Below are 22,974 nucleotides of genomic sequence, written 5' to 3' on the forward strand. Positions count from 1 at the left end.
CAAAATAAACCATGAAAGCCTACTACAAACAATTAGGAAACAATTCCCGGAGCAAATATACCAATTAATAAAATCCTTCCTAAGCAGCAGAACCTTTGTAATAAAAATCAAGCACACATATTCTAAAGTTAAAGACATCAAGGCAGGGGTACCACAAGGAAGCGTCCTAGGCCCAATACTATACGTATTATACACGGCGAACATACCAACAACTAGCAATAGCACAGTACTGACATTTGCGGACGACACAGCTATATTAGTCAAGCATACGAACCCAGAAACAGCAGTCAAATTACTACAAGAACATATCTCAAAAATAGAAAAGTGGCTACACGAAAAACAAATAAAAGCAAACCCCAATAAATGCGACCATATTACATTCACGCTACGAAAAAAGATACCACCAAACATCCTCCTGAACGGCACGCATATAACACAAACAAAACAGGTCAAACACCTAGGACTCCACTTAGATACACAACTGACATGGAAATTACATATCAAATCAATAGTAGAAAAAATACAGAAAACAAGGAGACAAATGCATTGGCTAACAAGCCGAAAATCCAAATTAAGCATAGAAAATAAATTAAAGATATATAAAACGATCTTAAAACCAATCTGGACGTACGGAATACCATTATGGGGGACGGCAGCAATGAGCCATATAAACAAAATAGAGGTAATACAGGCTAAAATCCTTAGAACAATAGTAAACGTCCCATGATACGTTAGAAATGAGGACATAAGGAGGGACCTTTGAATCCCAACGGTCAAGGAAGCAATCAGCAGCTACGCTGAAAGATACAAGGCAAGAATAGCAACACACCCAAACCGGCTAGCAGCGGATACGATCAACACTTTAAACATAGAAAGAAGGCTAAAAAGGAAATACCCAGCAGACCTCACAAAAAATATAACCACCAAACGCGAGGATGGTACCCCGCTGGGGGTAGTCACCTACATGATAATAATACCGCTAAAAAATTCATCTTAATGTCCAAATGGACAAATTGAGAATGTAAAGAAGTAAATAAAAAAAAAATATTGTCATGCTATCCCCTGTACTCATATATCGGGTTGACATTATGATTAGGGTTAGGGGTTACACTAGTACAGATATGATTATTATAGAATTTGACAAGTAACCGTGGTAATTAGATATTAGGCATTAGAGATGCTAATGACAATGGTCTTAGGTTTGATAACGAATCAGCGGGATAACAAAATGTGTTTTCTTCCAATGTCTAAGTTGTACTCAACTTGCTTGTCTACGGTACAAGTATTACTAAACTAACTCTTTGTTAAAACGTAAAATATTCACCGAGTGTAAAGACGCTATGTAACTTGCTAATGAGACCTCACGAGAGAATGACTTTCCGTCACGATGATGCTGCAGAGGAAAACTATGATGGGGTGTGTCTAAGGATACGAAATCATCGGATTCGTCAAGGAAAGCCTTCGTTCGGAAAGTGAGGGAAATTAAGGTTGCTGTTAATTGGTCAATTTCAATGTTGGTGGTTAGAGAAGGATGCTAGCCGCCCTTGAGGGAAAGTTGCTAGCGGGAAGCGTCATTCGTGGAAAAATAGATTTCTGCTATGTTCCCGTGTTGGGACAAAGACTGTTTGTCTGTTTGAAGGACTTTAGTTAACTAAATTTTAAGATTTATAACGGGTAGCTGAACATGTACCGTGGAGATGCGTTGAGATCTGGTAATCATCTTACCCGAAAAATAGGGTCTGCGTGTGACGAGCCACGGGACAGAAACCGTTGGAATGTTTACTGTCGCGTGCCGCTACGACTATTTCTTTTAAGGAGAGTTATAGAATTACTCCATACCTTTGTTGGGCAAAACGTTCATCCCTTGACCGCGGCTACGTTCGGCGACTGGTTGTCGCCTCGAGCTTAAGCTCACTATCATAAATCTCGAACAAATACAATCGGATTGAATGACGGCAGTTGCTTAATTACGACTATGGTAGGATCTGGATTACAGTATTAAGGAGTTTTCCCAAAGTTCCAAAGGGAAGGCTCCGGTGTTCTTTCATCTCCGACATATATATGCATAATTTATAGGAAGGGAGCTTAATCCCTTTGTCTAAATATCTAGAGAAGAGAAGATGGTTGTTGACTATGAAAGTTTTCTTGAATTTGTTCATCTAGACTTTAATATGTTCAGAAAATTGCAATTTAAATTGCAGGTGAATACACAGATAATGATATTAACACATTTTGGATATTAAAACAAGTGAATGGATAGAAATATCACAATATATGGTAAAGTCTTGAAAATGTAGGTATAATTTATACATATATGTATACTTTAATAAAATACTTTATTGTAATATTTATGTAACATATTGAAATAGAAAGTTATTTAAATATGTTAGACTTTCTCTTTATCGTTTTGCAATTTATTAATTTAGTAATTAATTTTAATTTAAGTAAGTAATTTTAATTTAATTAAGTAAGTAAATTTAATTAAGTAACTAAATTTAATTTAATTAAGTAAGTAATTTTATTTAGTAATTAATACTTGTAATTTTGTACTTGTAAATGAAGTTGTTTTAAATTGCTATTTATTTATTATAGAGAACTTCAAAGCAAAATGTAATGATCCTAAGCGAAAACCTGCGTATGATGTATATTATACCTTTGGTTATAATATGTCAAAAAATATAAAATCTATATTTATGAGATCAAATGATATTGTTTTTAAGTAGCTTGCTAACAATATCTTGCTGCTGTGCCGTAATTTGTATACATTTTATATTCAGCTACTTACTTCGACTTCTTGGATGATTCTCCTGCCCTTAAATAAAAATATCTTCTAAAATTAAGTCAAATGTTATTGGCATCAGTTTTCTGAGTTCAAAAAATGACAATATATACGGATCTAATTCTAGGAAAAAGCAAGAACATTCTAGGACAAATTGCTTATTATTCTTAAGCAGTGGATCAAAAAGAATGATTCAAAAGAATATATTATTTAAAGTATAAAGAATATTTTTTGTTTATAAATATAGTTGGATCCTCACAAATTCGACTGAGATGGCAGTCATCTGTAAACTGTAAGCTGCTGAATAATATGACAAGTATTGTTACAATGAAGGGATAGTCATGTTAGAACCAGCAATTTACTACATAAAATGTATTTTATTACATCGATAAAATATTTTTACTATATATATAGTGAATAACTATATTTGTCTCACCTTAATAGATTTTATCATTATTATTTTAATTTTGAAGATGTCGAAAGTACAAATCCATACGTAATAGCGATTAACAGAATTATATGGAAAGTCATATATATAACTTTAAAAACACAGTATAATAAAATGTTGTGTGTCCTGTATTCCTGGGTAGAGTTCGCAAGTTGCAAGGGTGGCTTTTCTTGTTTCTATCGATCGACGCCTGTGCAGTGAGCGACGTCGACTTGACCGCCGACCGTAGCCCAGGAGAAGCAATCATCGTTCGATCCTCTCTCGTTTTGAACCTGTTTATACGACTATAAATTTCGATCTTGGTGTTCTCATGTTCACGTGATTCATAGTGTTTATCTTTGTCTACTAAAAATCAAATTAGAAGAACAGAAAGAAGAGAACATGAAGTATTTAAAAATACCATAGTGAAAGCGCTGACAACAATCAGAACTATATTTAGAAAAACAATACATACATATTACAAGGTAACTACAAAACTGTCACTGTTTTAAACGAAGACTTTCTTATTTTAAAGAATAAATAAAAGTGTGAAATGGTGTCCAAATATATATAACATGCCCATACATATTAGCTATTAATTATTTGATACTTGCATTACGAAAAGGATAACATTTCATCAGAGCTGGGTAAAATATTATTTCAAATATTAAATTCTAAATAGCCTGTTTTACTTTAATTCGTACGTATACTTTCGAAAATAAAATGGGTTACTTGCGAGGAGAAGTTTTAGTGAAAAAATGTGAGAAAAAGAATATTTTATTTGAGGAATACTGAAAGTAGTGAGCCTTATATTAACATATTTTATTTAGTTTAATTTATATTTGTTTACTATCCAATATAAAGATTATAGTAGCTTCTAAAGAATATGATAGATAAACGTAATTATATTAAAGAAACAGTTTAAGAGTTTTAAAAGAAATAGCAATTCCAGATACATGATTTCAGTCTTTTTCATTTCCGCAAGGCAGAATACAAGATATAGAAATATGACTTTTTAACATTTATTGAAAAACTCAGTAGTGATATCGCTGACACTCATAGTAATATTATGGAATTAGAATTATTGCAATATTTGGATGATAAAAATTAGCGAATCTAAAGCATCACAAAGTACAAGTAGAAGAAATAATTTTATTTATTTATTTTCAAAATATAATGTGTTGATATCGACGTGTCCTTCAATTAAAAAACTATTAAATTACGCTGGATTGGCTTTTTGTTCATAAAAGAGTAGTCTAAGTGATGCAAACTTTGAACGATGCACTTTGTTATATGCGAATAGTCAACCTTAAAAAGAAAATAAATTTAATTTGCAAATATTATGGATTTTTACATTCCAACATTGACTTTATTCGTAATCTACTTTCACTTTTAATTTTAATTGTTAAATATTTTAGATACTATTTATAATACAAAGTTAAAATATTTTATTTTTATGCAATACAATATGGAAATAAAAATAATTTTATTTTCTGAAAATAATTTTTTGTTTTCTATTTGAAATACTATTTTATTTGAACTGTAAAATGGCGACTACTTAAAATAGTATCTTAAATATTTTTTCTACATATTTTACTCAGCACTGCATTTTATTATTACATACATATGTATCGTACAATACATGTCAGTTATATCCTTAAGTATACCATAGAATAGTTTACTATAAATAACAAATTATTATCGTACAATTTTATTTTAGAAGAAGATGCCATACGAAGACTACTGGAAAAGAACATGATAAGTTATATTTTTTATTTTTTATAGGAAGGTAATTTTAAGACTCACTACATTGTCAATCAATTTCGTATTACTAATATCTTTATATTTGATTTCGGAGTTAGTCATGTGTCTTTTCATTTTCTCCAAAATTTAAAAAATATGCATTGCTCGTCATAATGTTACTGTATTGAAGATATTAAAATATTGCATCTCAAAATAATTATAGCTTGGGCTTCTACAAATTGTCGTCAATTTACTAGTTATTTTTAAAAGGCCCACATCTGTGGACTTAGCAGTTTATTTGAATTTTGAAATATTTCATATTAAAATTCTCCTCTTTAATCATAAAGTGATATTAAAGTCAGAAAATTAAAAAATGTACTTATCATGTTTTCTCCCGTAACCTTCATGTGCAACATTCAAGCTATATCTAAGATTGTTACCAAAGCATTAATTATTTAATTTTATTATATTATGTGTTTTATCATTTTATATTAATTTTATAACAAAGGATTGAATTTAAATTATATGCTTAATTATTTTGTATACTTACAAAAAATAGTAGCAGTAATATAATAACCTAAACTACTGATTTGATTCATACTTGATTAATCAAGTTTTTGAACCTATATTGATATATAATGTCATGTATATGTGTATATATAATGTGAATTTGAAGTACATTATCACATAATATATACGTATGCACATAAATAACATAACAACTATTTCAATTAATTTAACTTGTTATTGATAAACATTTTTTCGAAATATTATTCAAAAATATCAAAAGTTATATCTATTTTTACCGTGTACCCAATTATTTAAAAATTACTTTAATACTTCAAATAGCACACATGATATTGATTGGCTTGTAGATATACATTGTGATAATTTCAGGGTGAGATGTTATGAACGAGTTTTTCTTTTTAGATTATTATATATAGTGAAAATACAAACGGTGTAAGACATATTTATTTTTAAGTTTTGATTTAACTAATTTTTTAATACAATGTTATACGTTATGAAATATTCTGAACACTATTAAGGACAAAAAAGATAAATATATTTATATTTTAAAAGTACTTTTGTAGAAAATATATATGAGTAATATGAGAGTAAAGGTAGCATTGACACACTTATTTATTTTATTCTACAACCATATTAATATTTTTGAAATTCCAAAAAATCATCAAATGATGAAAATATTTTATGGATAAGATTAATAGTTCATCTTTTAAGGCAACAAAAAATAAAATTTCCTATAATCAACGTCTACTAAACCATAAGTTATTTTGTTAAAAAATCAATGAAAGAGCTGCAGGATAAGCAACATTTAATTCTTGAGATGAGAGACAAGTATGTTACTGATTTATTAATTAAATGTTGCTAACTTGTAAAGATTATGAAGGTAAATATGATTTGAAACGTGAATCACATATAAATAAATATGTATAAATTATGCTCGTGTTCAAGTATTCTGTGGCTGTTTCGATATCTTCCTTCGTTTTTAGTGAAACTGAGGCAGAAGTTGAATGATTAAAGACTTCTCTAAAGGGTTGCCAGTTGGTGGGTTGGTTATGAATAAAGCCATTAGGTGGGTTTTCAATTATTGCTGAACAGACTGTTGCTCAGAAGAGAGTTCCGCCGAGGAGTTGATTTGGACATATCTAGGCGAGATATTTTTGGTTATGAAGAAGTCAAGTAAATCAGGAATTTTGTTAGTGTCAGTGGGCCAGTATGTGGGTTCATATGTAGTGAGGTAGTTGAGATTGTTGGTGATTATGCTATTCAAGAGGTTTTTACTGTGATAAGTCTGCTGCCCTATTGGGTATGTTTGGCGTTATACTCTCCTCCAGCTATGAATCTATTGTCCAGAGCTTCAAGGAAGTTATCAAAGTTTTCTTTAGCAATTGAGTGTCTGGGAGGGCAATATACTGCTGAAGTGGTGATTGTACCATGGCGGTCTTCTATTGCTACGTTTGTAACTTGGAGGTAGTCTTTCTGGAATGATGGAAGCTCGTAATGCTTAATGCTGGATTTGATAATGATTCCGGTGCCGCCGTGCGTCTTTTCACTGGGATGTTGGGTATGGTAGAAGTTATAGCCGTTTACTTTGAGATAGTTTTTATCGGTGAAGTGGGTTTCAGATATGAGCATTACGTCGATTTGCTGTTGTTTTAAGAAGAGTTCTAGTTCAAATTTGCGCTGAGCTAGACCGTTGGCGTTCCACAGAACTATACGCATTGGTTTTATTTTGCTTCTGTGCGTATTAATTTATCCATGAAAAGTGTTAGTAATGAAAGTAAGTTGTTGATTTGTTCTGTTTGTTTCTCGATTAGTTTTTCGAGTCTGGTGAAGTTGTCTGTGTTTCGTGAGATGGGAACAATATTTTGTGAGTGGTCACTGTGGGTTTTCGTATTGTTTATATTTCCTTGTACTGCCTGGGCATAGGAGATTGATGGTGTGGAGAATTTTTGGAGTCTGGGTTCTTGGGGTCTGGTTATCTCCTTGGCTCTGGGTTTAGGGTACTTATTATTGTGCAGTGTTTTATAGGCTAAGCATCCTTTGTAGTTCGCAGGATGCTCTCCTTGATGCACTTGGCGGGGGTTTCTGGGGATTTAGTGCATTGGTCAGTGGGGTGACTACCTGCACATTTAACGCACCGGAAATTATGGTTGCAGTATTTCTGCGTGTGGCCGTATCTTTGGCACCTTTTGCATTGCACTATCTCTTTCTTTACAAAAGGTGGTTCGATCTTTGCTATTGAGTTCATCAGACGATTGAGGTTGTAAATTTCTTCATTGTTTTGTTTTTGGTTTATGTCAATAAAGAATAAGGATAGTGGGTTTTTCGTGATTCTATGCCTAATGTTGCTAATGTTAGTTACTTCGTGGCCAAGCTTTAAAAGTTCGAACTTTAGTTCGTCTAGATTGGCTGAGTGGTGGATATTGCGTAGCACCACACGAAAAGGTCTTTCTTGCTTGAGCTGGTATGTGTGGAAGTTTTCATTCAAGGTTTTTAGCAACTTAGTTAATTTGCTATAGGCGTCTGGGTTGGTCGGAAGAATTTTTACGTAGTTATTATTAATTTTTAACTTGTAGTCCTCTTTATCATTGTTTGAATGTCAATGACATCGTCAACGAAGATTGGCGGGGGAGGGGGAATTCTTTGGGTATGTAGTCTATTTACCGTTTCAGTTACGTCCATGGAGTCTTCTGTTGTCTCCAGTATTGAGAACCTGTTGTAGGTGGTCACTTGGTTAGCTGGTGGATTAGTTTGACTCTTGTTCACATTAGTCTTGATTGCTTTGTCACGCGGGGGGGGGGGGGGGCGGAGGAGTGCTATTATAGATCAGGATGTCGCATATGTCGGATGTTGTATATGTTTTCGAGTTGCTTATTTTTAGTTGCTTTACGATGTATGATAGCAGGATATGCATCGAGAATATTGTAGAACTGTCAGTTTAGAGGGATTAACAACACCTTTATCTAATAAATATATTCATTGTCGTTTTAGGTTTGATTAACAAGATTTTACAAAATCAGATTGAAGTATCTATCGATATACAATTTTCTGATAAATGCAGTTTAGAGTAAAATTTCAAATAATCAATAAAATAAATATTAATTAATATACATATTAATCACGGATGTGATTTTATTCTTCCTTCGATTTGTATTTTAATGGTATTTTAATAATACCAGATAGAGTATCAATATTTGTAAGTACGACAATTTCAGGGACATTTTGTGATTGCTGCATTTATTCCTTCATTTATTACTTATGCATATGTATGTATACATTTACAGGGTATTTCACCTAACTTGATCATCTTAAATATCTCATTTATTTTTTATGATAGGAAAAACTATCAGAGGAAGAGAATATTCGGTTCGAAGGGGAAAATGTGGTGATAGGAAAAAAAAATTTTCTCAAGGTCGCTTTTTTCCTCGATATTTCAAGGCCATCAAAGTATTTTTTCACTGCATATTTTCATTACAACAGTATTATCGCTTATATATAAAAAAAAAGAGAAAATTATGTTTGTATAGGGAAAAAGCAAAGATAAGACCCACTTCTTATCATCCATATCTTTCAATGCAAAATATTTATTTCAGAAAGTGTTTAAAATATGCACCATTAACCTCAACATACTTTTGGAGATGGCAAATGGGTGATTTTTCTATATTTTTAAATATTTTTGTAGTAATTGATGTATATCCGTGTAGAACCCTTTCTTGCATGATTTCTGGTGTTGTGGGAGTATCATTGTGAACTTTAACATTTTGTTTATAAACATCAGGAACAATTAAACGATACACTGTTTCAATGAAATTAAGATTCCTTCATTTACTCTGAACGGATATTGAAATTAATTTCAAACATTTCATGATTCTTTTATGAGCTCTAAGATTGTTGTCATGAAAATATGTAGTTCCATTTAAAAATACTTCAATGTCCTTGACATCTCGAAAAAGTGACTCCGAGAAAATTTTTTTGCCTACCGCATTTGATATCTTTTACATTTTATATTTTTTCTTATCATAAAAAATAAGCTACGAGATATTTAAGATGATCGAATTAGGTGAAATACCCTGTATAATGAGCAACAAAGGTATTCAGATGGCGTGGTAGGAAGCAATATATTTTATTTGAAATAAAATGAAATATAACAATTTGAAATAATGAATTATTTCAACTAATAACGTTGAAAAAGTAATTTTACTTCGTGTTGAAACTAAACAAATCATTTTCAAATAATTTCTTATTTATATTCATTAAATTATTCAAATAAAATAAATAATCCAATATAAAAGGTTGTGATGAAATGATTTGTTATATTATATTATTTCTTTATTTAGCTACATTAAATCCTTAAACTTGAAGCCCATGAATTTTTATAATATAACTGCCAGAATTGAACACTTTTACAAAGGACAAATAATTATTCTAAATAAAATAGCAAATAAGTCTATTTCAAAATAAGTATAAGTGCAAATAAACTCTAACCTTATTCGAAAAATAAATTATTATCAAGTGATAATTTCAAACAATAATGCAAAATAAAAAATGACAATTTTTTTGCATACATAATAGACATACTAATTATTATAAATTATTCGCTCTTAATACAACTCGAAATTCAATGTAAACAAAATAAACCATGTTTGAAATGTTACATATTATGTTAATCGAATTAGGTCTGTTGAACATAAAACGAATAATGAATAAAATAAATAGTTCGAATCGTAATAAGTATAACTAGAATAGGGCATTAGAATATAAACAATAGAGAACAGAAACATCGGCGATAATATATATCGTCATAAATTTGTGCTTTTGAAATAGAGGTTCTACCACCAACCCACGATAGAAATAAAATTATTTTCCTGGTACATCTAATTTAAAGTAACAGAGAAAATAACAAATAAAATAAAAATTTTATTTGAATAATTATTTCAATAAAAGTTTGTTTCAATAATGCCCTGTTCTGATAGCCACAATTGCTCTCAAAATTGTTCTCGTTCCAAACATTTTGTCAGAAAAACATGTATATCGTGGTAAAATTGTGTGTGAAAAACTGTAAGAAAACATGTACGTATTTTTGTGCAATTAAAAATGTTGATATAAAAGGATTAGGAAACATTTAAGAAATTATTTGAATTAACATTCATTCATTTGATGGTAACACAATGAAATAATTTAGAAAAATATTAGGTAATTATTCGGAATAGGGGCGGTTCCACCGATTTTGATGACCCTGAAATAGGTTCTCAAGGTCAACATTCTGAACAATTTTTTTTCTACACATAATGTAGCCGTCGCTCGGTTCCAAGATTTTCGCGGAAACTACAATCTTTAGGTTACTTTTACAATTCATCATCGATTAGGCGATCAAATTTTTATATAGCATAAACAAAAATCAGTTATAGGTAGGGATAGAATAGTATTCGAACTATAATGGTAGCTGGTAACGCTAGCGTAGGATAATTTCTGATGATGATTATTGTGATCTTCAATTGGACAAAAATGAAGCAAATATACCCATCATTGTAAGGTTGTTTACGGAAAAAAAATTTATGAAATAATTCGTTAAATAGGTGACACCTGGTTAGAAAATAATATATGCAAAATAGAATGATTAAACAACGGGAACCCGTGTCGCATTTGAATTACAGATTAGAAAATTTTAATTAATAGTTAAGTACGTAATCATAAGCAAATAGCACGTAATAAAGTTTTTTAAATAAAAGATATTGTTATTGTAAATGAATATAATTCTCGAAATTGTATAATGGCTTACACGCATCTTTGACAATATTGCTATGCGCGAGCAAACCTACTTACAAGAACGAAAGCAGATTAGATCGAGCAGCGAGGTAAATAATACGTAGCGATCCTCAAATCGAAGAACACATGGGCTGCAGCCTATCTCATACAAGTCGTAGAGAAAAAGACTATGACGTGTGGAAGCATAAACCATTCTGCGCGAGGATTTGTAAGAAAAGTCATAGATAAAATATTAAACTTCTTAACCCATGGAAAATGTATAACAGCATATCGAAAACTATACTATGGAATTTTGGAGTATATTTACACAAAAATCGCATACGCACTGCGAGTGTCCATAGAGAAATCGTAACGAAAATAGCAATCGTTTTACATTACAGTGAATATTCAATATAACCTCTGTTTTCTTGCAAAAAAAGTACGCTATGAACACAATATGTACAGCACGAACTGTACGCACTACACACACTATACATCCAAATCACTCCCGTTAGAATTAATAAACAAATTAAATGGATACGTACAATACGCGGAAACAATACAAAAAGTACAAAAATAGAAAAAGTAAAAATAAAAGAATTAAAATTACAAGATTTCAATGAACTAAAAGTAAAGTGGCCTAACGAATTTTACAGCGAAATACTTTAAACTTGTACTAAAACTAATTTTAACTCTAACTTTATGTTTATACAGTTCTCCTAAAGTTCCTCTTTAGTTGTTGATATGACTTTGTTCTTTTATAATTGTTCTCTTCTCTTATCATATTTCCAAAATCGTTAAAACGTGTTACATGGCAAGTTAGTAGTACAGAGTTCGTTCGAAAAGAAAAATTTACGATACTCTTCGTCCACTTTTTCGTTTTCTTTATAATATAATTTGAAATTAGTCAGAAGCAGTCATGGATCTAAGGTGTTTCTTTTAAAAGCATGGTTGAATATATCTATCGAGAAAGCGAACAGGCTGTTCACCAGATGTGCTTTAAAATGTTTAGAACTGCCTTGCAAGGATAGTATCATTTTGATAACGAACATTTTACTGTATATTAATCTATGTTATTACACATCACATTATAAGACGATACTTTAATTAATCCTATGAGTATAAGCTCAAACAATTATTTTGTAGCTTTTCCTATTTATTGTTTCCTCGTTTGTAGTTATCCTATCTATAATTGTTTCTTCGTTTTTTTATTCCACGCGTATGTATGTGAATATTATCATATCTAGTGACCTATTGGTTATTATAGATATTATAGAATTAATTATTATATTAATAATTATTTTAATTAATATTATAGAAATTAATTATAATAGTGACAATAATTAACAATAATAATGATCTATTTGTATGGAAAATGTGTGTGGTTCATGCGAGATCAGCGTAAGATCACCTTCATTAGCCCCTCAAGAATATTGAATGCGTACGTAATTTTTCTGAGAACATTCACGGATAGGACAATGCGTAAACTTCGTGTAAACATTCTATATATGTTTTTTTGTTTATTACTTATTTATGAAGGGCAAGGATTAGAGAAAACACTAATCCTGTCTACTCGAAAATCCCATGGGACGGTATTCAATATGTTGTTTTGTATTTCAATAATTAAGCAGCTTTAATATTTAATCTCTGATTTTTCTTACAAAATGTCGCGCAGAACGGTTTATGTTTTACAATGTTATAGTCTTTTTCTTTACAACTTGCATGTCGTTGGATTTAACAAATTTGATTTAAAAAATGAAGCCGAAAACGCAACCTTTTTATTTTTTATTTGCGTCTTATTTTGGCTTCAAGTATCTCCCTTTAAATTTGTTTATTCCTGTAACCGAACACCCTGTATATACATTCACTAAATGTACGTGAAGTTAAAAAAAATTCAAAATATAAAAATGAATTACACAACATTTGTTACAACTAAGTACGTACAAATAACACATAATAAAAATATTCGAATAAACTGTGTTTTAAAGCACGCAATGTATAAACATGTAATAATCTAAAGATTAAACATAAACAAATGGTCTTTAATATGCTTCTAACAAAACAAAACGAAAATTTAATATCGATGTACAATTGAGAATCATAAGTGAGAAGAAATCGGAAAGAAATAAAGCTGAACGGGAAGTTATTTTTAAAGTACATAAAAGATGAAAATCGTATAAAGAAACCACGAATCTTTTAAACAGAAGTAAATCACCAAGCTAATAAAAAGGTATAACCATGACAAAAATATTCTAAATAGAATACGATCTGGGTGTTACTTATTAAACTGAATTACTTATTCATAACATCGTTAGGACACCTGATTTACGCAATAAATATATACGAGTGATTCTATAGATGATTCTTTTGTAACTTTTACTTTTTAATACTTTTAAAGCGTTAAATTGTATTATATTTGCATGGCAGAGAAAAATAATAACTGTGACTTCATACATTATGATGATTTGTAAATTTCATTTATTCATATCCAAAATTTATTTTTTATACGTGAAATCCTTAGTCTACTGCCGCAGCTACAAAATTTACTCTGCAACCCATGCTCAGTGAAGAATTTGAAGTTATTTACTAATTTTTTCTTTTTATATATACATTTTACAATAGTCATTTATCATTCACATTTATTTTTACTTTAATCGACTTCACTTTATTGACAAAAAATATCTAGAATCTTTATCATCACTTTTATATCTCACTAATGTCTGTGAAATTATTTCTAAAAGACCATATCTATAGCATTGAGAAAGGAATCACGTGAAGCAAGTCAAAATTAATCAAGTGAAGTTAGTATACTTCTTACTTTTTGTAATGTGTAAGTGGTCATTTTTGATTAGTTAAAATTGTAGTCGTATTATATTTCAAGTTTTTAATCTTTATTAACTTTTATTTAATGTAACGCAAATATAAAATTGGCATCCAATTGTTTTTTATATTAGAATTAATATTAGAATAGTAATTCATTTGAGAATTTTTATCATTTAATCTCAAAATTCTCAGTTCTCTGGTCTTAGGCCCTGTCAAACAATATGACAGGGAGAACTGAGAGAAGTATCCAGGGCCTTGATAAAAGTGTGTGTCGATTGTATTACACTACATAGATACTTAATAAATGGCTTGCCTTGTTTACATAAAGTTATATTTCAATCTTGACTGTTAGAAAATAATGTACAATTTATTTATTTTAATTTACAATAAAAGACGCAAGATTTGAATAACTAGTTTGTTTATGTAAAGAATAAATATTCATTGATTTTGAAAATTCAATGATTCTTGTTTTAAAGCTTGAAAGCATTAATTATTCTTTAAATTTAATTTTTTGTTTTCACTTTCAAGTTTAACTGACAATTATCAAGATTGGTAATTATTTCGATTATAATCTAAGTGATTGCAAATTACTATTGATATACGATGTTGGATGTTCAAATTTTGTAAATAATCCTTCAGAAAACTAATTATCTCTGTGAAATTATTGACTTTTTCAAGTAAAAATCTTTAAATACACTTGATTACATGAGACTCTGATTGAAATCTCAGTCCTCTGGATACTTCTTCAGTACTCCTGATAGTTTCTAAAAGATACTGACAAAATCACATATAGTTATTTATTTATCTGGCCTCTATTGTAACAACCAGCATGTCTTCTGGTATATCTGAAGTTTATTACAATTCATAAATTAAATGAAAAGATATATGCACAAAGTCATAGCCACATAATCCTCATATTTTTGGAATCAACCATACACCTAAACATTTATAAATATAGTATTTCACTTATAGTCAATTTTTACTATGGTCAATTTATATAACAAATCATTAAAATCTAGATCGTCTTAAATGCCTAACTGAATGCTTACTTTTAGTAGAAGTAAAACAGTAGAAGTGAAGAAATTCAAATTGTTAAAAATATTTAATCGTTATATAATTATTTAATGATAACAGATTGCATATTCGATTATTTCTGCAATGATAGTGCAGGTTTAAACGAGTAACTTAATTTATGCTTTCTCTATCGTGAATAATTCACAAATAATTTTGTTTTTTAATTGTGTTTCATAGGTAATAATTTGCCGGCGTCAAATCTAGAGTCTCGTAACGTGTCGTAGTGTCATAATGGAGTATCGTAACAGTGTCCATCATAATTTTTTAACGGTTGTATTTATATCAACAAGTATAAGTGTAACTACCTGCCGTAAGTAAGGTAAACGATAAATCCAAAATCATTTTAAAAAATATCTCCTCGAATTATCAATAAATAATACTTAATATAATATTTTCTCATAAAAAACAAATTTGCATAAATTTTAACAATAAAAAATTAACTCCATTATGGTAATTAAATATTATTTTATAAATCAGTAAGTTATTTATATAATTATTGTTATATTATCATATGGATAGAATGCAGGTAGATCATTATATACTGAATGTTCAATACATTAAGAAATGAGATTCTATTATTAAGAAAATGTAGTTGACTTTCTTAGATCTTCTACGTAACCACTTTCAAGGAAACTAATAACATGAAATAGTGCCCTCTTCGACACTATTTAATTCTTACTTGTAAGGTTTTTCTCATACAATAAGTAATTTTGCAATAATTTGAAATTATGAAGTTAGATGCTTCGTTCTATTTAGGGCAAACTACTTTACGTACTAAGGAATAATTTGCTGTTTCTTCAATAATATTACGCTATTTACTTTTTTATATGACTGGGAAAGACAAATATACTGTAAATAAGATAAATGTTAATTTTACGAGAAATAATTTCGGTGACCTTGATCCTGATATACATTTGTTTTCAAAGACACTCTCCTGAGTAACATCCAAGAGGTTTTAATCGTCACTCCTTCCTTTAATCTTCCTTAAACGGTTATTAACAGAAAACTGTCGTTACCTGTAGAGTGAATACTGTCCATAGTCGTACATTGAAATGAATTAAATAGCATTTAACACAAGTTTTGTTGTTTCGCACATCCAGGCACACGTATGCATATATCGGTCTTTATCTAAAAAGCGGACGGCACCATCGATTTCGATGGTTTTTAAATATGTTCTGATAATCAACATTTTGATCAATTTTTTCCTATTATATATGTCGGGTTGACGTTAAGATTAGAGTTAGGGTTAAGGGCGTGAAACGAATCCCCATTTGCATTAGATGTCATCATTATGCAATAGAGGAGATATTTACTAGTGCAAATATGATTATTATAGAATTTGACAAGTAATCGCGATAATTAGATACTCGAGAAGCTAAAGACAATGATCTTAGGCTCTATAACGAATCCGCGGTCGACGGGATGATAGATGCACGTTCTCACAACGTCTAAATCTGACCCTTTGTTAACAAAACGTGAAATATTCACTGATCGTAAAGGCGTTACTCTTTTCGTCGATGAGATCGCACGAGAGAATGACTCTCCGTCCCGATAATACCACCGAGGAAAAACTATATGGGGTGTGTCTAAGGACACGAGATCCTCGGATTCGTCGAAGAAAGCCTTCGTTCGGAAGGTGAGGGAAATTGGCGTTGCTGCTAATTGGTCAATCTCCATATCGCTGGTTAGAAAAAGATGCTAACAGCCCTTGAGGGAAAGTTGCTAGCGGGAAGCGTCGTTCGTGGAAGGATAGATTTCTCTTATCTTCCCGTAATTGGGACAAAGACTATCAGGTATGTAAATATGAAACCGGAATTTTTGTATAGAAAATACACGTTTATTGTATGAAAATGATTAAAAATATTTTATTCGAAGTATTGCCCATCGCTAGCTATACATTTTTCCCACCTGTCTGGCAATTGGTGGATGCCACGCCAAAAAAACTGTCGCTCTTTTGAGGCAAACCAGTCATCGAGCCATTTTCGTACATTTTCGTAAACTTAAGATTTATAACGGGTCCTCGGCCAGTTAAACATATACTATGAAGATGCGTTGACATCTGGTAATCATCTTACCCGAAGGACAAAGTTTGTGTGTGGCGAGCTACGAGACAGAAACCGTTGAAATGTTTACTGTCGCGTGCCGCTACGACTATTTCTTTTAAGGAGAATTATAGAGTTACTTCCTGCCTTTGTTAGACAAAACGTTCATCCCTTGATCGCGGCTAAGTTCGGCGACCGGTTGTCGCCTCGAGCCCGAGCTCACTATCATAAATCTCAAATAAATACAGTCAGATCGAATGACAACAATTTCTTAATACGGCTATGGTGGAATCTAGTTACAGAATTAATCCATCGTCTGAACTCCAGGAAAGCACCAGGATATGACTAAATAAGTAATAAAGCAATTAAGGAACTATCCGTAAAAGGGATTGCACTCATTTCTTCAATCTTCAACGCAATTCTTCGCCTTGAATACTATCCCAAAACCTGGGAAACGTCACTGATTACGCTCATCTCAAAACTCGGAAAACCAATACACGAAACTAGCTCCTATCGCCCAATTAGTCTTCTATCCTCTTTGTCAAAATTATTCGAGAAGTTGCTAACGAATCGACTCGTTCCACTCCTAGAGGATCTGAAAACACTGCCAGATCATCAATTCGGTTTTCGGAAGGAACATTCCACAATAGAACAAATCCACCGAATAACACACAATATCAGCCAAACCCTCAAGAAGAAAAAATATTGTTCAGCGGTATTCCTTGATATTCAACAGGCATTTGACAAAGTATGGCATGAAGTGCTTCTTTACAAACTTAAAAAAATCCTTCCACACACTTACTACTCCATCCTAATGTCCTACCTAACCAAAAGACAATTCACGGTTAAATACTTAGATGCCATTACCACAACATTCCCAATAGAAGCGACATACCTCAAGGTAGTGTCCTCGGACCCTTGCTGTTCTCCATCTACACTGCCGATTTACCAATATCAACAGAAATAACTATAGCAACATTTGCTGACAACACAGCGCTATTAGCGTCCCACGCCAACCCGATAATTGCTTCATCCACTCTTCAACGAGATCTCGACTCTATGGAAAAGTGGTTCCATAAATGGGGCTTCAAAATTAATGAAAAAAAATCCACACATGTAACCTTCATGCTGCGAAAACAAATCTGTCCACAGGTCTCCATTAACAATATAACAGTTCCTAACAAGGACACAGTCAGATACCTGGAAATGACTCTGGACAGGTGATTAACATGGAAACAACACATCGTAGACAAATCTAAACAACTCAGGGACAAACTCAAAAAATTTTGAGTTTTTCGCTCCAACCTAAGCACACAGAACAAAATTACGCTCTATAAGACTGTAATAAAACCTGTCTGGACCTACGGAATCCAACTATGGGGAACAGCAAGTAATTCCAATATTGAAATACTCTAACGCTTCCAATCGAAAACGCTAAGATCCCTAATAAATGCACCCTGGTATGTTACTAACGAAACAATCCACCGCGACCTCAAGATACCTACAGTCAAAGATGAAATGTAGTCCAGAAGCAGATATAACGCAAGAGTCAACAACCACCACAACCCATTAGTCACCCAATTACTTGACACGACGGACCAGATCCGCAGACTAAAAAGAAAATACCCCTTAGATTAAATCCTTAGATCCTACTAGAACCAACAATATAAAACTATTATAAACCATGTCATCGTATCACGCCAAATGAAGTTACTGAAAATTCTCAACGAGAATTGATTGTAAATATTCTAATAAATAAAAAAAAAAGAAAAAAAAATGGTGGAATCTAGATTATAGTACTAAGGGATCTTCCCAAAGTTCCAAAGGGAAGGTTCCGGCGTTCTTTCATCTCCGACATATATAACCGCCGAGCTCTCTCAGTTTTCGAGATATTTACAACAAACTATCGTTATCATTATTGTGAATCGTTCAACCTCCGTTTATGTATATCAAATTACTAACAAAATATAAAAATTACGTTTGGGTTAGATGTTGTTTTATCCGGACGCGTTACGGCGATTGGCAAACAATATTAGTGTATATGCCTCCACGGACACATACATATAGACACAATTTATTGTAGTAGTGATGACAATTTTTTGTTAAGAATCTTTTAAGGAACATGAGCGACAACTAAAATCTTCTGGAAGTTGCCCAGGAGAGCGTCCTTGACAATACATGGTCAAGCTCATCGGAGGTACCTTCCTTACAGTCAGTATTTATCAGCAATAATGTTAATATACACAAATGTCAATGGAACTTTGGTACCATTTTTTAAGAGAACGGTTGAGTTTCGACCCTTTCATGTATTTTTTGATACGTTTAGTCCTCGTGATGAATAGAATACGACACAAACAAAAAAAATTTGATCTTGCATTTCAAGATCAAGACCAATTTTGCAACTGCTTTCTTACATTAATAACCAGTTACGATGGTTTCAACATATAATTTCTTTACACCTTATACACCACATGCTGTGAAGAAGAATATTTAATGATTTGCTGTATGATCCAATATTTTTATTCCTCCGAAGTGTAACAGTAACCTCCTGGTTATAGATTTGTTTGAAAAGTCCTATAGATATGTGAACAAACTTTAATATTATAGAAGATCACATTACGACATTGTTTTCATATTCATATTCAATAGATAATTATTCCAGAGAAATCATGGTAAGATTATTGACTCGGCACGTCAATTTTATTTCACATTATACGTTATCTCTTTCTAATGTAATTTTACGAACCTCGTTAATTCAAACAAATTTAAATAAATTTTTAATGAAAACAATATCAAATAAAGAATATTAAACACCAATTGTCGCATTTCCTCTGGCAACCCTACAAATAAAATAGGATATATTATTGTTATAAATGTTATAATCATGCAGTTATATCAGCTATGATAAAAACGAATGGCTCGTCAAAGTGTTATAATTAATCTATTCTATTCAAAGCAGCATTTACCTTTTTTAAAGGTATATATCATTTTATACATTTAAAAAGAAATCAGGGAAATTATTTTTGAATATTTTCAGGTTATATATATATGTTGAATATTCTGGCGAAGTAATTTGTTGAAATTCTAGTAGTTAACGAAATTATGATATTGAATAAAACTGAATGTTAGGCAAATAAACTCTTAATCTAAGTATATAATTTATTGCACAAGATATATTCTACATAAGATTATATACAAGATTGAGTTTTAAGATATACGAAGCTTTTAAAAATATTGCTATTATATTCTTCCTTATATTTAATACCATAAGTTATAGAAGATTGAAACTAAAATATCTTTTAAACTAATTATTTTTCAACCCTAGCATCTTAATACTATTTTGTAGAGAATTTGTAGTAATAAAAATACATCATACGGCGCATAAAATATGTATAGTTCCATTTTAAAGAATGGAGGACTTTAGTATAACCTTGAAAAGTTGTAGGAAAAAATTTCTTCGACATCGATATTCTTGATAAAAAGAAACAATAACAGTTTCCGTACATTTTTATCTCATCACCTACCTTCAGTAGTTATATCATTCTGGACTTATCACGGAACATCCTGTATAGTTTGATTTAATAGTTCTTTATATAACAAATACAAGCAGTGGTCAATGTTATAATGTTTAACACAACTATGCAAGAAAATAAGTATAATGTGCGATAACTACATATAATATATGATAACTTATCTTGTAAAATATTTTTCATGTCATATTATTTTCACAAGATTTTGTGAACGACAGTATGCTTACTTTGAAAGAAATATGAGTGCTAATTAACACCAGAACTACCAAATTGACTGGTTTTACAATTTTATTTTAATATTCATACTTCATGTTATATTTTTTCCGCAATGATGACTTTCGCAACGATAACTAAAAGAATAATAAAATGAATTTTATTTTGTTTTTTATGTATTCCAACTCGAAATAATTTTGTATCAAGACTACTTCTACCAATATCGGTCAAAATGACTGGTACTTGTCAAAGTGTAAAGGGGTCCTGCAATCTGTTTATCGAATCCCAATTAACCAGTTTCCTCGTTTTCTACAATTTGCCACACGTTTTTTAAATTTTTACTGATGATATCAGTTATCAGGAAAATTCCGGATCGATTGTTAAGTTGCTAGATGCTAACGCTAGAAATGTCACAGCAGTCAACATGACTGGTTCTACAATTTTATAAATGTGTCAACCCTTCTTTAGGTCGATCATGGTTCCAGATGGATTAATAATGCCAAAAATATTCAACATGACATAGAATTCCTTCTGTAAGAAAGTAATAAATCAATAACTATAAAAATATTCTATTATCACGTATTTTTTAAAAACCAGCCATTTCTTTGAAGAAAATTGAAAGAAAATGAAGAACAGTTATGTTAGTTTAACCAGAATTATATGAAAATGAATCCTTTTCATAGAAGCAAACGTTATAACGAATACAATTTTCAGCTAAAGTTTCAGATAAAGTACATTTCAGTACATGTATAAAGCGGTAGCAGTAACAAGTCTTGTTTACAATTAATATATATTAGCAATTACGAAAATTGTAATATAACCTAAATTCTGGAGATATTCTGTGATATCTGTTTCTAATTTTCAACTTTGGGAACTGTTTTCACCTCTTCAATATGAATGTCAACACGTAAAAAGAAAAAGATACATGTCAAATATTTTTTCTACCATATTATGCATAAGTTTCATAAGAATTGACGATTTATATGTTATTTTATATAGGTTGGGGTTGATATTCAAGCTGATTCACACGGATTGGTTATCACACCTTTTATTTTGTTTCTTATACAAAACGCCAAATCATGCAGGATGCGTCTTAGCAATTAACGCATGGTCAACTCCTAAGACAAAGGAGCGTCGTTAGGAGTTGTACCAACCTAGCTTTTAGTAACTAGCAGTCATACCAACTTAACATTTCTTAACACTCCCCTTTGATCGCTAGTTTCTACAAGCCCCATAGCTTTGGTAAAATATTGAGTCTTAACTCTATTTAACCCTTTGGTGAGAATGTCGGCAACATTCTCAGAACTAGATATATAGATATAATCTAGTATCCCTTTCGACACGCAGTTCTTAACATAAAAGTAACGCACTTGGACATGCTTAGAACTCTCAGCAACTACTTCATCCTTGGACCATGAAATAGCTCCAATGTTATCATAGAAAATTTTGCATGGACGCGGACAATATGACGATTGACCTAACTCCCTTAACAATAAGGACATCCACACAGTCTCTCTAGCTGCCTCTTGCATCGCTACGAACTCCGCTTCGCATGTCGATTGAGATATGATTGGTTGTTTCTTCGACAACCAAGATACTGCTCCACCAGCAAGTATGAAGACATATCCGCTTCTAGATTTCCTATCTATTGCACAGCCTGCAAAATCGGAATCACAAAACACCTTCAAAGGTTGTCCTGTCCTTTGGTATACTAACTTTGTCTTTAGTTTTTAATAGGTACCTAAAAATACGTCTCACTGCCTTCCAATCAGACACCGTCGGATTCGCACATCTTTGGCTTAACTTTCCTATTGCACACGCGACATCAGGACCGCTTACCGTGGCGACGTACATTATATGCCCCACAGCCTGTTCGTACAGCTTATTGTCTACCGGTTCGTTATCCACAATGTCTAGACCAGCCTCGTACTCCTTGGCTAGCGGTGTAGACACTCCAACCTCTTGAGTAACGTCAAACAGCTCCAACATTTGACTTATCTGCACGGATTGGTCGAACACAACCGTGGTGCTGTTTGGCTTACTCAAGTGGACGAATAGGAATTGAGTATCAGT

The 22,974-nt window shown here is 31.6% G+C and overlaps 1 protein-coding gene across 4 annotated transcripts in view; it reads left to right on the forward strand.

The window, feature by feature from the left end:
* The first annotated feature begins 3,428 nt into the window (after positions 1-3,428).
* LOC126919428 (uncharacterized) overlaps positions 3,429-22,974 on the forward strand; it is an 85,197-nt gene continuing 65,651 nt past the window's right edge. For 3 of the 4 annotated variants that reach the window (XM_050728728.1, XM_050728729.1, XM_050728730.1), the window contains exon 1: positions 3,429-3,691. The gene's annotated coding sequence lies outside the window, so the exon portion shown is untranslated. Of the gene's footprint in view, positions 3,692-15,293; positions 15,436-22,974 lie in introns of all 4 variants that reach the window. The other variant, XM_050728731.1, reaches the window with a different exon arrangement.

This window comes from Bombus affinis, chromosome 8 (genome assembly GCF_024516045.1).
Source record: "Bombus affinis isolate iyBomAffi1 chromosome 8, iyBomAffi1.2, whole genome shotgun sequence".
NCBI lineage: Eukaryota > Metazoa > Arthropoda > Insecta > Hymenoptera > Apidae > Bombus > Bombus affinis.